The following is a 12,890-nucleotide window of genomic DNA, read 5'->3' as shown; positions in this document are numbered from 1 at the left end:
CCTTCACAAACATGGCAACTTTTAGACATGGGAAGCACGTTTAGTTTTATTTTATTAAAAAAAAAAAAAAAGAATACGGTTAGGAGGAGGCTGAATCTTTCACCCACGAGAAATATCAGCTAGTCAGCCCCCTTCCCGGGGCGGGGGGGGGACGGGACCCGAGTACAGTGAGGGCTTGGGAAAAATTTGGAATACATTATACCGCCTTTGGCAGGAGAATACTCTCCAACTAATGGATTCCTGCTCCTTTTTGTGTGTGTGTGTATCAGTGTGGGGGGTTTCTGGAAAGAGGGGTGGTGGGTCGTGGTGGTGGGGAGCCGAGCTTTTATTTTAAGAAACTGTTAGGGTAAGAAGTGTGTCATACTTGACAAATGGAACAAACGCTCTTCCATTTCTTGCTTGTCCTTGCCTTAAAACAGGAATTAAGTTAACCACAGTGCTGCATGTTAATTGCATGTTTACTGGGCTAATGAAAATTACAAAAGGGTTTTGCCACCTCGATCGGTGATGAAAAAGTATGAAGGCGATTGTCATTGCAGCCTTCGGGGAGGGCCGGGGCGCCGGGGGGGGGGAGGGGGCGGGCACGAACAATATTGATCAGAAGAAGGATAAATCTTTTAACTGCTCGTTAATACCATAAATATGGTCTACACAAGTTTCCACTCTTGTTAAGTCTAATCAGTACATGGAAGATGGAGACATAGCCCACTTGAATGAATTTTTATTATTGCCAGAGGGGTACTTGCATCTGTGGGCTCCCTCCCCTCCTCACTTTGCCCCCCCTCCAGCTCCAAAATCCCCCCCCTTGCCGAGGAGGATCGTGAAGGTGCGCAGAAAGCCCAGGAGACAAATTCAAGCTTTTCGTCCTTTCTCTCCTTTTCCAAACGCTCCTTTTCTGTAAAGCTGAACGGGTCGTGGTGGGGAAAGCCTAAAGGGGGACACCCCCCCCCCCCCCGTTTATTCCTGAGATCCGTGGATGAAAGGATGACCTAGTAATTCAGTTTGATGATAACCATTTTCATGCTTGAAAACAATCTGCCAAATTAAACCTAAATGGAAAGAGCAGTGGGAAAGGTAGTGGGAGCAGGGCATTTCGAGATCCCCCCCCACCACTCCGAAAGGGATTGTTTGGTAAAAGGAGGAGGGAAAGGCAATTAAATAGACTAAAGATGATTAAGATCCCAACCAAAAATAATTCCAGGGAGAAGTTTCCCCCCTCCGGTGTTGCCCAGCCCTGGATTTGAAAACTTTGGCCCAACTTGTGGCGATAGCTACAACTTTGCTCCGCAGGGGTCAGAGGTGAGGGCTATTTTAACCCTAAAAGCCTGCGAGTGACCAAGGTTGAGGCTGGGCTCGCAGCACTAATAGCCATAATTACCTCCTCCCCTTCCAGGGACATTCCTCGCAGTAGCAGTGTTAGACGCTGAATTGAAGAAAATCCTGGAGTTGAACATATCTTGGGGGGGTAAATAACAGCAATATGAAGGAATTTCAGAGCTCTCCCTTTTGCTTGGGGGGATTGAAGCCTTCCCCCCCCCCCCTTTTTTTTCTTTCCTCCTTTTTCCCCCCCTTGCCAGCATTCCCAAGGCGCTGGGTCTTTGTCTTAGAAGGAATGGAGTGTCTGAATGGTGTGAAAGGGACAGAGAGGGTCGCTTCAAATCGATTTTACTTGTCCTCTCTGTCTTTTCGGATCAACGCCCTTCAATGGACACATAGGTGCTCTTTCAACCAAAAACTTGTGCAACATTTTCTGCCTGTATTGGTGCTAAATACAATAAATGCTGGGCAGATTTTTTTTCTTTCTTTCCAAAGCAGAAAGCACCCTAATTAAATTGTTTTATATGGACAGTCAAGACAGACCAATTAAGTATGCATTAGTATAAAGATATATTCGAGAGATAAGCGCTCTATAGGAGCCCTGTCTAGGCAAGGTGTGTAAAGTGTCCTCTCGAAGAGAGGTTGTAAGCAGGGTTTCATATGGATTTTTTCCCCTCCATTGCCTCCTATACTCGAGTAACGGACTGAATAAGTTAGCGAAAAGCCATTAGTGAAAGTGGTTTCTAAACAAAGTTAACAGGTGGATGTAGCTGGTTTGAGATTTGAATAACAGTCGCACATCTGTAACACACAGCCATATCTTTATGCAGCACGTATGCATGCAATGTACATTTACAGAGAGAAGTGCCTTCGACCTATAGCTTATGTGCAAATGCACACGCACGGAAATAATATAAATAGCTGGGCACTTCTGTAGGCTATAGGACATGATGTGAGTAAGCACACACACACACACATTACAGATATAATTGTGTATCTATTGTGTATAGGCACCCAGCCCTGCATCAAAGACAGACACACGCACACAAGGCGTAGCTGTCTCGCCTGAGTGTGCTGCACAGACACCTAACCGGAGATCAGCGGGCACACAGCATACAGTCCTGGGGTAATTACAAGTGGAAGTATTTCCTATTCGAGGCATAGGCTTTCCCAGGAGTGAAATAACAGATCAGGATAAAACATACACTCACGAACTTCTCTTTCTGTCCATTTTATCACCCTGGGAAAGCTCTCGTGTATGGTTAACCACAGGAACCGGGCTTTAAGCTCTTCTCCATTTCCTTTTTTTTTTTTTTTTTTCTTCACTGCAGGTTTTCCACGTCGTTCCAACCCCCCCCCTAAACAGACAAACAAACAAAAAAGCAATCAGCCCCCAGCTCTGCCTCAGCCTGATCCTGGGGCAGGCAGAGCTGCGGGATGCGATGAGGAGGAGGAGGAGGAGGAGGAGGAGGGAGGTGGGCTGGAAGTTGCTGGGGCACACTCCATCCCTGGGCACTTCGATACCCACCCGCTGAGGCAGAGCTGTGGGAGCGAGTCCGCTGCCCGGAGATGCTGCAGAGCGGGACCGGGAAATCGCCCCTTTATCGTGACATTGCACTGCAGAGACAGGACGGGGTTTTGCTGGAGGGGCCGGGGAAGAGGGGCAGAGGGGTACAGGGATGCGAAGCAACCGTGCGACGGCTGCCCGGTTTGATACTCGTTTTCTAGCAGCGCTTTGGATGTGTTAGCCCATCAAAGGAAGATGGGAGAGGGGGAAGAATAAGCCATTCCTTGCTTAGGTGCTTTAATGTCACGGTAAACAGGTTAGAAACAGACGTTTTTAAAGCCTCAATTTCTCTCTCCTGGTTACCTTCGAGGATAAATCATAACAGACTGTATGGGGGGCAAAGAATTCATCTAAAGGAGATCTCAGCAAGTCACTACCCGGACAATAGTCCACCTCCTGTTGGGTTGCGTATTGATCAGGAGAGGAGCTGAAGATGTCGCCACACTAAATATTTACTGATCACACACAAATAGCCGGGACTTGAACGATTTTCTCCTGTGAGGAGAGCAGAGAGAGAAGGGTAAATCATTTTATTAGTGTGTATAAAGCAAAGAGCACACTCTGGCTTGGAGTGTTTTAAGATGTGTCTTCAGCTGGATGAAAAGAGTTAGGGAAATCGATACGGAGTGATTAGACGAGCCAGTCGTGTCAAAGAGAGAGGCTGTGAATTTCATGGATTTGGTTATACCGGGAGGGGGAAAATATATCGAGAGATTAAAGGGTGGAACCCATTGTAGCAGAGCCAATGAAAAAATAATATCTAATCAGAGCCGGCAAAGGTAGGGACGGGATAAGACCCACATTTCTAAAGAATCGCATCAGCTGGAGAGGGATCAGGGGCACACATGAAAGAGGCAAACGGGGGGGAGAGGAGGCGAGTAGGAGCCTAGAAATGCTACAGAGCAAACGCAGGAGAGGCAGAGAAAAGTCGCCCCTGTGAAGCAATGCTGAGACACCACGAAAATGGGGACAAAAGACCCAGGAGCGAGGGGAAGGCGAGGGCTGGAGTAAACGGGCGCCTGCCTTGGAAGTGAAGTTGAGGGGTCTCCAGCCCCGGGCGCCCACCAGGCAGGGAGCTCTGCAGCAGCAGAAGTGAGGGCACATCCAGCTCAGATGCGAGGTGTTTAAATCCTTCTACAAGTTTGTTCTCCCCCCCCCCCCCCCCCCGAGCAAATGTGGTGAGTAAAATGGATTTTAGCGTTTAACCACCTCATTTTATCCACGTAATGACAAGGCTCGTAATATGTAATCTACAGATTACTGCAATTCGAGGGTGACCACAAATGACATAAAAAAAAAAAAATCAGCATTTCTTCAAATGACAAAATGGCTAAAACCAGCCCGTGCTTTAAGTATTGAAGTTGGGGAGTTGCTGCTGCAGGATTTTATCGGTCGTAGGGAGCAATTCAGCCGTAGCTCAGGTACAGCCCTGGGGTGTCTCGGCGGATTAAAGAAAACTTTGCTGGAGACGAGCAAGTGTCTAAGTGCCAAAGGGCAGAAAGCTGGGAGCAGGGCAGGGCTCTGCCAAGCGACCTTAAAATACGTTCTTTAGGGATGCTCGGGATTTTATATATATATATATATATATATATATATTATTATTGCCTCGAATCACTGACGTTTGGGCCGTGTTCAAACGATACCTTCTCTCTGTGTTTTTCTTTAGCAGAAAATAGGGTGCGACTGCAGAGAACTAAGTCAAAGGAGCGGGAGAAAGTTTGAGCCGCACTTTAAATGATGCTGATTGCTGGGAGGAAGGGAGGGAAGACATCTAAAGCTAGGAACCGAGGAGTAAAACTGATGTGAAAACAGCTTTTCACTTCTCCTCCAAGTGCTAATTTTGCTACTGTAAACAAACACTGAAGTTAGAAACAGCTGCAAATAGCCTGCCGGGCACTCAGGGCTCAGGGACGAGGCGGGGGGAAATGACTTTTGTTCATCTCTCGGGCTGAGTTTCACCCAAACTCTGCTTTCTCCCGAAATCGGTGGCTGATGCTGGCTTTAGTTGTGGAGAAGGGGAAAAAAAAAAAAAAAATTTAATATATATATATAGGCATATTAAGCGCATTTCATGTGAGCCTATAGAGCGCAGGCAGCTCGGCTGGATCACTAATGCAACAGGAAACCTCGGGATACACTCAGCCTAATTAACAGTTTTCCATAGCTGAAGCGATTTTTAAGAATCCCAGTGGATTAGCCCAATATGTTCAGGTGTGAGGCTACGAGGGCCTATAACTCCTTTCACTATAATCTTATAACCTCCTTACCTAATTCCTTAGATTGCAGATAGGAAGAGTCTGACCCTGGAGGTCGTAAAGAGCTTGGTTTCATTAACCCTTCCCTCCCCAGCGCGGCTCCAAGGTTAACTGCGGCAGGCTGTGTGTTTGGGGGAGGGAGGGCAGAAGAAAGGGATTTGCAAGAGGGGTCGATCCGACGGGGGCGGGGGGGGGGCAAGGCTTAAAATGATTTCTGCTCCCTCCATTCCCCTCCCTTGAGCCAAAGGAAAAATGGAAATGGAAAGGGAACTTTTCTTGTTCCCATGCATGGGGAAGTGCATAAATGTATGGATGTTTATGAGAAAAATTCATTCCCTTTACACCATTTCAGAGTGGGATTTTTAAAATTTTTTTTTTTTCAAACGTGGAGGAAATGAAATATTCTAGAAATGTCAAATATTGAAAAAAAAAAAAAAAAAAAGGTGCAAAGCAATCTCCATCTTTAGGACCAGCAGCAATCTCTTGAGCTTCTTGTCCATAGTAGAGCTGTAATCTTTAAAGAAAAAAAAAAAAAAAATCTAGAAAAGCTTCTCAGACTGTATTTGCCTGGTAACACACCTGGTTTATATTTTAATAGGTAGTTACATTGTATTGATTCAGGGTACATCATTGATGTTGAAAGTTAATAACTCTCAAATTATATCTATCTGCCTACATACATAATTGCATACACAGTATAACACTGTAAGAATTTGCATTTTGCAGCACATTCTTTGTTCTTAAATCTTTTAACACATTGAATTGTTCCTTTGAAGAGAATGCTATTGAACCACATGTTTAAGGAAAAGATGCTTCTAAACTATATGTTTAAGCAATGAAATTGTTGAGTGAAATACAGGTTTCTTTGTATTTCACACAAACCTTGCCATACGCCAGTCTTAACCTATACATCAGAACTGCTTTTTTTTTTTTTTTTTCTTTTCTCTTTTTTTTTCCCCTCCCAGTCAGAAGGCAGAAATATGTGAACTGCTGAGAGAGGTGGGTACTTTTTGGTAAGTATGTTTAGATATGGTCTTCAGATACATTTATTGTACTTTCAAATTCTTTGGATACTAATTGAGCTAGCAAACAATATCCTAGCTGAATGTCTCAGCTCCTTCTTTATTTAACAAGGTTTTAATGTAGAATTATATTGTAGCCATCCTTCTACTAAACAATATAGCTGAGGAGTCAGCAAAAAATAAAAAAATTCTTAAAACCAAGTTATAATTGCTGCCTTATATCTGACTCTTCTTCCTTTCTGCAGTCCTAATGAACTCCTTAAAGTTTTTTTTTTATTTCTGAGTGACAAATCAAAAATAATTAGCAGAATCAGAAGCAGCCGGAAAGCTTGAAATAATGTGTCTAAATATTTCATATTGCTACTTATAATACTAGCCCATCAGTTTTAAAAAGGAACCATTCCCTATTTATTCTGTGGTAGTTTATAAGTACAGAAAGAGACATTATTTTTTTCCAGGGCCTGCATCAGAGATGACATAAATAGAGATTGAACTATCAGGAAAAAAAAAAAAAAAATTAAAAAGAAAACCCTGGACAGGAATAGAGACAGTCAGATAGATATATAACTGCATCTGAACAATGTTACGTACCACATTAGGGGATGGTAAAAAAAAAAACTAGATCGCATATTTATAACCTCATAATTAAAATACATTCTTATCTCTCTCCTCTGAAAGGTTGCAGCTTTCTTGGAAATATTTTGAGTGCATATTTTAAACTCCATGTCCCGAATTGAATTAAGATGAGCTGTTTTACCCAAGAGTAAAACACTTGTTTACAATTTAATGTTTAAGTTTCAACTGCTGATTAATCACTGTATCATTTTCTTTATATTTTACCTCCTTATGTTTGGAGACTTTATTTAAAATGGTGCTGGTTTATATCAAATTCTAATTTCTGTTTGTAAGAAATTAGTCGATATTATCCAAAATAATCCCCTGTGTTTCACTGAGGTAAATTGGATGAGAATTTTTCACATTCAAAGGTTAAAGCTAAACTGAAAACTTTAAAGCAAAGGGATACCAGCAAACAGTGAAAAATGGCATGTCTGTTCTCTCTTGACAAGCTTGCATTATATCACATGTAAGGAAGCACAAATTTTTGAATCTAAGACCAGTTTTAGTTTTTAATAGGAAATAATTACATGGAACTTTATTTCCAGAGAGAATGTCCCTTCCAGCTACAGTGTTTTGCTTTGATCTAAGTATTAACTGGTAATAAAATAACCATATTTTGGATCCTAAGCATATTGATGCTTAAAGGATTGTTATGCTTTCAATCAAATTCCAACTTTAGATTATCCAAAGGTATTCATCCTTCTTTTGTCAGAAACCAATTTGCTCTTTTTCTCCTACAGCTACTCACATGTGTTTTAGTATACTTTGTTATTTTATAGTAGAATTTGCACTATCTAGGTGGAAAACTTTAGATGGAGTGAGATCATGTCCCAGCCTGGCAATTTGGGCTGTTTCTCATACAGCTAGCTCCCCAGTCCAGCCCTTCTTTACACTTGTTGTACACCACCACCATCACTCATCTCTGAGGGCGACCACCGTGAACGTCTTTGCAGCAGTATTTTGTTTTAAATCTTCAGGTTTTTTTTTTTGTTTTTTTTTTTTTTTTACCTGGAGAATCAATCATTTGGACCCATCCTGAACAATTAACCTCCCCTTTATGTTACAGCCCCAAGTGCAGTACTTCATAAAGACGTGAAAAGGACATCCCAGACAGCAGGACCTGAGCCCAGGCTTGTCACAGAGTATAAAAGGAGAGAGAAGGGGGAGTTTTTATCTCTTTGCTCCACCAATTCTTAATAGTTCTAAGTTTCAGTGTGACAATAAAACAGTTTTGATAACATAGCTCATGGGTTTCTCTGCCACATAAAGTTTTCTTAATAATAAAAAAGAAGAAACTTTATCCCTGCTAAATTAAAATAGGGCAGATGTTGGATATGGTTCGTATTAGCCAGCCTTTCACCCCTTTGCCCCTGGCACTAAAGTTCTGACTTTTTCTTTCTACTATGTCTGTTTCTAACTGAAAGGTATTATTCCTGCCCTAGCTCTCTTCTTCTATTTATTTTTTCAGCGTCTAAAATTAAACTTATTCATTTAGTAATATACATTCTATTTCAGATTGCTAAATCTGGCCAGAGAGGGGAAACATTTTCCAAAAAGTGATGCACTACTGACCTTAAACGAAAACACGAGGCAGGGAAAGCTGTTCTTAAAAGGTTTATTTCTAGAGAATTTTGTAGCTCTGTTGACATTATAGGGATAATGGCTGTATTGCAATGGGCTTTCAAGGCCCAAGAGGTTTATGTTTTCTTCTGACCGTAAGTATAATAAAATTTTAAAGGTGCACAAAGTCTCATCACTTTAGATATTTAAAACTAGATTGAAAAAACCCTTGGGAAACATACATTATAGTGGACAGCCCTGCTGAAAGAGCAGGGGATAGACAAAAAAAAAAACCCCAAACTCAAACCCAAATAAAACCCCTCAGTTTTTCATGCTAGCTCTATGAAAATCCTGGCTATTAAACTCCTAAGGATAGTACAGCTCTTTTGTCCAGGGCTGTGAAGATAGAATTTATCGTCCATTTGGAATGATCAAGTTTAGGCTAATAAAAGGCCCTCTGTAAGCAGAAATGCCCAAGTTGATGTTTGGCAGAGTTTTCAATGGTAGAGTTTGTATAGGATGGGGGCTCTGCACTATTTGAAATTACTCCTATCTCAGCAGCCAAAGGTGATTTGACATACAGAAGTAAACATTAGTAGGCAACGGCTGAAGGTTAATCAGCATTGCGTTCTGAACTGGATGGTTGAAAGTAGGAAAAAGTGAAAGCTGCTCTCTCTAGCTCTTCCCTTTGCTAAGGTGCTGCTAACTTTTATGATTTTTTTTTTTTTCCCTCTTCCTCTTTTACTATCTGTCTTTGTGCCTGAGGGCCAGTGAAAGAACACTGCAGATTCTAGATTGCTTTCAGAGTTTCCCTTTGCTGATGATGGATTACCATGTCAATTTAAACGGCATAGGATTAATTTGTTTCAATGATTTCTCTTTAGGCTGAATGCCAGTCTTTTTTTCTCTCTCTCTCCATAATAATAATAATAATAATAATAATAATAATAATAATAATAATAACAACATCATCATCATCATCATAATCATCAGCATCCTTAAAAACCCCAAACACTTTTGATATCCCACATTAAAAAGACAATAATAGAAATAGACAAGTTAGGTGTAATGTTGCAACACAGTTATAGGTTTTGAGTGTTTTTATCTCATTCTAAGGGGCTGAAGCATACAGTCAGTCACATTAAAATGAAATTGGATCCAACGTTTATTCAATAAATACTTGTCTTGTAGGTAATCCAGAGCAGAGTGCTTTTGACACATAAGGACTTAATTTGTCTTGGATAACAAGTTATTAATATGGCACATTTAAACTTGCCACCTACAATAAGGTCATTTAGATCTATAATACGACTCACAAGAGAACTTCATAAAGCCAGAAACAAAGTTTGAAACTGCCTCTGAGTTGTGGAGCAGACGCATGGCTCATGGTTTGCTCTTTTCAGAAGAAAGTTCAGAGCAAGTAGGAGCCACCCAAATCCAAATGGTGTGCATCTGCTCTTCTTTGAAAGGCAAACGTAAATGGAGTAAGGAGGAAAAAGAGAACCCAAACATACATTTTTGAATAAGTAAGCTTTAAAGCTGTGCTGCGTCTGCTAACAAACTCATCGCAGCTTTGAAAGTGAAAAAACAACATTTGGTTCTGAGTGGAAATTCGCCCGCATTTGCACCCTACCTCTTCCATGTGCTTTGCAGTTTACTTGCTTTTAATAATAAGCGAGGAAGTTGGAACATAATCCACCCATAAATGTTATTGCTGTAATTTGACTGTGCTGTGTTTGTTCATGCATTAGCCGTATATGTAAAGTGAAGTGGGGATGTATGGTGGTGATCCCCGTACAGCCTGAACAAACAGAGGTGTTTTGGTACATACTGGATTTCAACCCCCAAATACTCTGCAATTGTTTTAACATTGGGAAGCTGGAGGTGGGGTGTTTGGTTTCAGACCTGTCCTAACCGAACAATGCCTGCAAGAGGTGCATCAGGAAGGCAGTATCGTGGGCATGCAACACAGGACGTGTTTTGCGGCTGGCGACTCGGTCTCCGCACTGTATGCGTGAGCTCTATTACCCTGCTTTTATGTATTAAGCTGTTGGTTGCTCTTGCCCTGGCAGATTCTGTCTCTTTAAGTAACTAAATCTCATTTTTAAGCTCTTCCTGGGAAAAGGATGTTACACATGAGTAGAAAAATGCAGGCAAGAAAGGCTAATTGAATGAAAAGAGAGAATTAGGTTAAAAATAGAGTACAATCTAGTATCACATTTTCACTAGTGTAACCTGAAATGAAGGTGTCTCCAAGTCCCTAGTGATGCCAGAGTGTTTAGATGTTGGGCACAGATGGAGACACCTATTGAAATGTGTCTGAAGAAGATTAATAGGACTTGTCAGTGTTGGGAAAGCACTGCTTTGCTGTAAATTTCTACTAGCACAAGATGAATTACCGATGAATGCTCAGTTATCAACCCCATCACTATCATTGGACACTAAATCAAATTGAGCAGTTATCTACAATCAGAAAATTTCTTTTAAAAATAGGCATACACCTTTAGGCTTAAACTCTTTAATAAGACAATATCCTCTATGGTATGTGTGTGTTCATGAAGGGATATGATTTAAAGTTTCTATACAAAAGGCTTCTGTTCGGAAACGAACTCCAAGTTTAGTGTGAAATCAGGGTTGTCAAACAATAGAAGACATTCAGAAAATACTGGTTATACTATACAATGTTCTGCTGGGGGCCTGATCCAAAATGGATTTTCATGCGTGTGATTAGATTTTGGATCCGTCCCTACTTGTGAAAGGTTTTTTTCATCACTCCTCTCCCCTTATTTTTGGCGATGATAAAAACCCCTTCTCTCTACCTTAAAGACTGAGCATCCAAATCATATATTAATGCAAAATAGCTGTCAAGACTCAGGATATATGTATAATAATAATACCACCTCCCCAACATATTTAGGAAATTACAGCTTAGTATAATGAAATATGTGATGAAAGAATCAATGAATAATATTTTAACTGAGAATATTTCCTTCTCTCCTTTATAAAAGGAGAAACTGTCACAAGCAAAACTATCACAAGCATTTACCAGCCCACTGCTGAGGTATATTAGCTGTATTTACCATGGGATGCTGCTGCTGACAACGATATTAAATAAGCATAATATATTTTTAGTTTCTAGGATTTCTTTCCCTTTCACCCAGGCATTCTACTACTTTATCCAAGGAGATTTATCGTGGCATGTTTTCTGAAGTCAATTTTTCCCTTTTATTATAGACAAGGGCAGTCATTTATGTTTAGGGAGGGAGACAGGTACAGTGCCTTTATCTGATCTGTGTCCTCAGCCACAGCTACCTTCTTAATCGACGGCAAATCCCCGCTCTGGAGGATCAGGCCCTATCTGGGCTACTTCTCAGCCAAGGAATGTATCCGTCCCTTCATCTCCACATATCTTACCTGTGATGTATTCTACCTTTTGAGGAGGGAATAATATGGTATTTACCACAAAGCACAGCTTCAAAGCCTTTGTGTGTTTCTCATCTCCAGCCAAAGCTTGTTATTTACCACCTTCAAAATTTACCCGGGTAAGGGATAGTAGCAGTTATTGTCTTCATTTTTACATCCTAATTTTCACGCAGGAAATGCCCTGCATTAGGGCCAGATCCTCACTCAGGTGGAAGTTATTAACTTTAAGCAGAATGGAGCCTATTTCAGCCAGCCGCAGCTCGTGCCCTTCTAACACAGTCACTTTACAGCATCCCCTTGTTTATTTTTTTCTTTGGAGGGCATGATTCTTTAAACATGTTTGTTTTACAGGGAGCAGCAGTTGATTCCTAACTTTTTTCCCCCCCAAACATGTAAAGAGAATATTAAAAGGGAATATTAATAGAGCTGAGTGCAGCATGACGCTAGTTAGATTGTAGTAGCTGAGAAATATGAACTAGTGAACATAATCCATAAACTCCATTTGGTTACTATAATACTCCAATCTGTATTTATTACAACCCCACTCTGATGCTTATACAACTGCAATTGCTAGATTTATACACTCTAATGGCTTCACAATAGGAAAAACCTGTGTTCTTTATCTTTCTTTTCCTGTCCAAAATAACCCCTTCCACATATACTTCAGGCTTCTCTGGACCTTGTCTGGGTTTAATCACGGGCTGTGGGACAAAATGTGCATTATTAAGAAATATAAATATTTTCAGAAGCAATCAAAGGGTTGAAAGATTGATTCGGCATGTAGATTGGATTTAATTCGAAGCAGCTTTGTTCTAATGAGGACTACTGGGATACAAAGACAGCAGCCGCTTATGGCCACCAGTTGGGAACTTCGACTCGCTGCAGCAACCTGTCAAGAATTTCAAGAAACTGCCAGGTATTAAACAGCAAAGTGGTGGGGAAGCTGGTGGTCTATTGCTTTTAGCCTCCTTCCGAGGCCGGATTAGGATTTCATAGTCCCTGTTTTACCCAAAGGACAATTAAGGTTAATTTCTTGCTGCCCACAGGGCCAAATCCTGCAGTCCCTCACTTGGGGGAAACCCCTGTGGGCTTTATGGGGGGCTTTGCCTAAGGGAAAGGTGGCAAAGC

At 41.2% G+C, this 12,890-nt stretch overlaps 1 long non-coding RNA gene across 5 annotated transcripts in view; it reads left to right on the top strand.

Annotated features, from left to right (window-relative positions):
• Nucleotides 1-12,890, top strand: part of LOC115341332 — a 35,823-nt gene that overhangs the window by 2,169 nt on the left and 20,764 nt on the right. For 2 of the 5 annotated variants that reach the window (XR_003923358.2, XR_003923357.2), the window contains exons 3-4: nucleotides 6,105-6,138; nucleotides 11,648-12,678. The exons of 1 other annotated variant lie outside the window; for it this stretch is intronic. This is a non-coding gene — a long non-coding RNA (uncharacterized LOC115341332). Of the gene's footprint in view, nucleotides 1-6,104; nucleotides 6,153-11,647; nucleotides 12,679-12,890 lie in introns of all 5 variants that reach the window. 2 more of the 5 variants (XR_005932429.1, XR_005932430.1) reach the window with 2 other exon arrangements.

The sequence above is a fragment of the Aquila chrysaetos genome, chromosome 5 (assembly GCF_900496995.4).
Source record: "Aquila chrysaetos chrysaetos chromosome 5, bAquChr1.4, whole genome shotgun sequence".
NCBI classification, from domain to species: domain Eukaryota; kingdom Metazoa; phylum Chordata; class Aves; order Accipitriformes; family Accipitridae; genus Aquila; species Aquila chrysaetos.
This window is presented reverse-complemented; position numbering and strand designations above follow the sequence as displayed.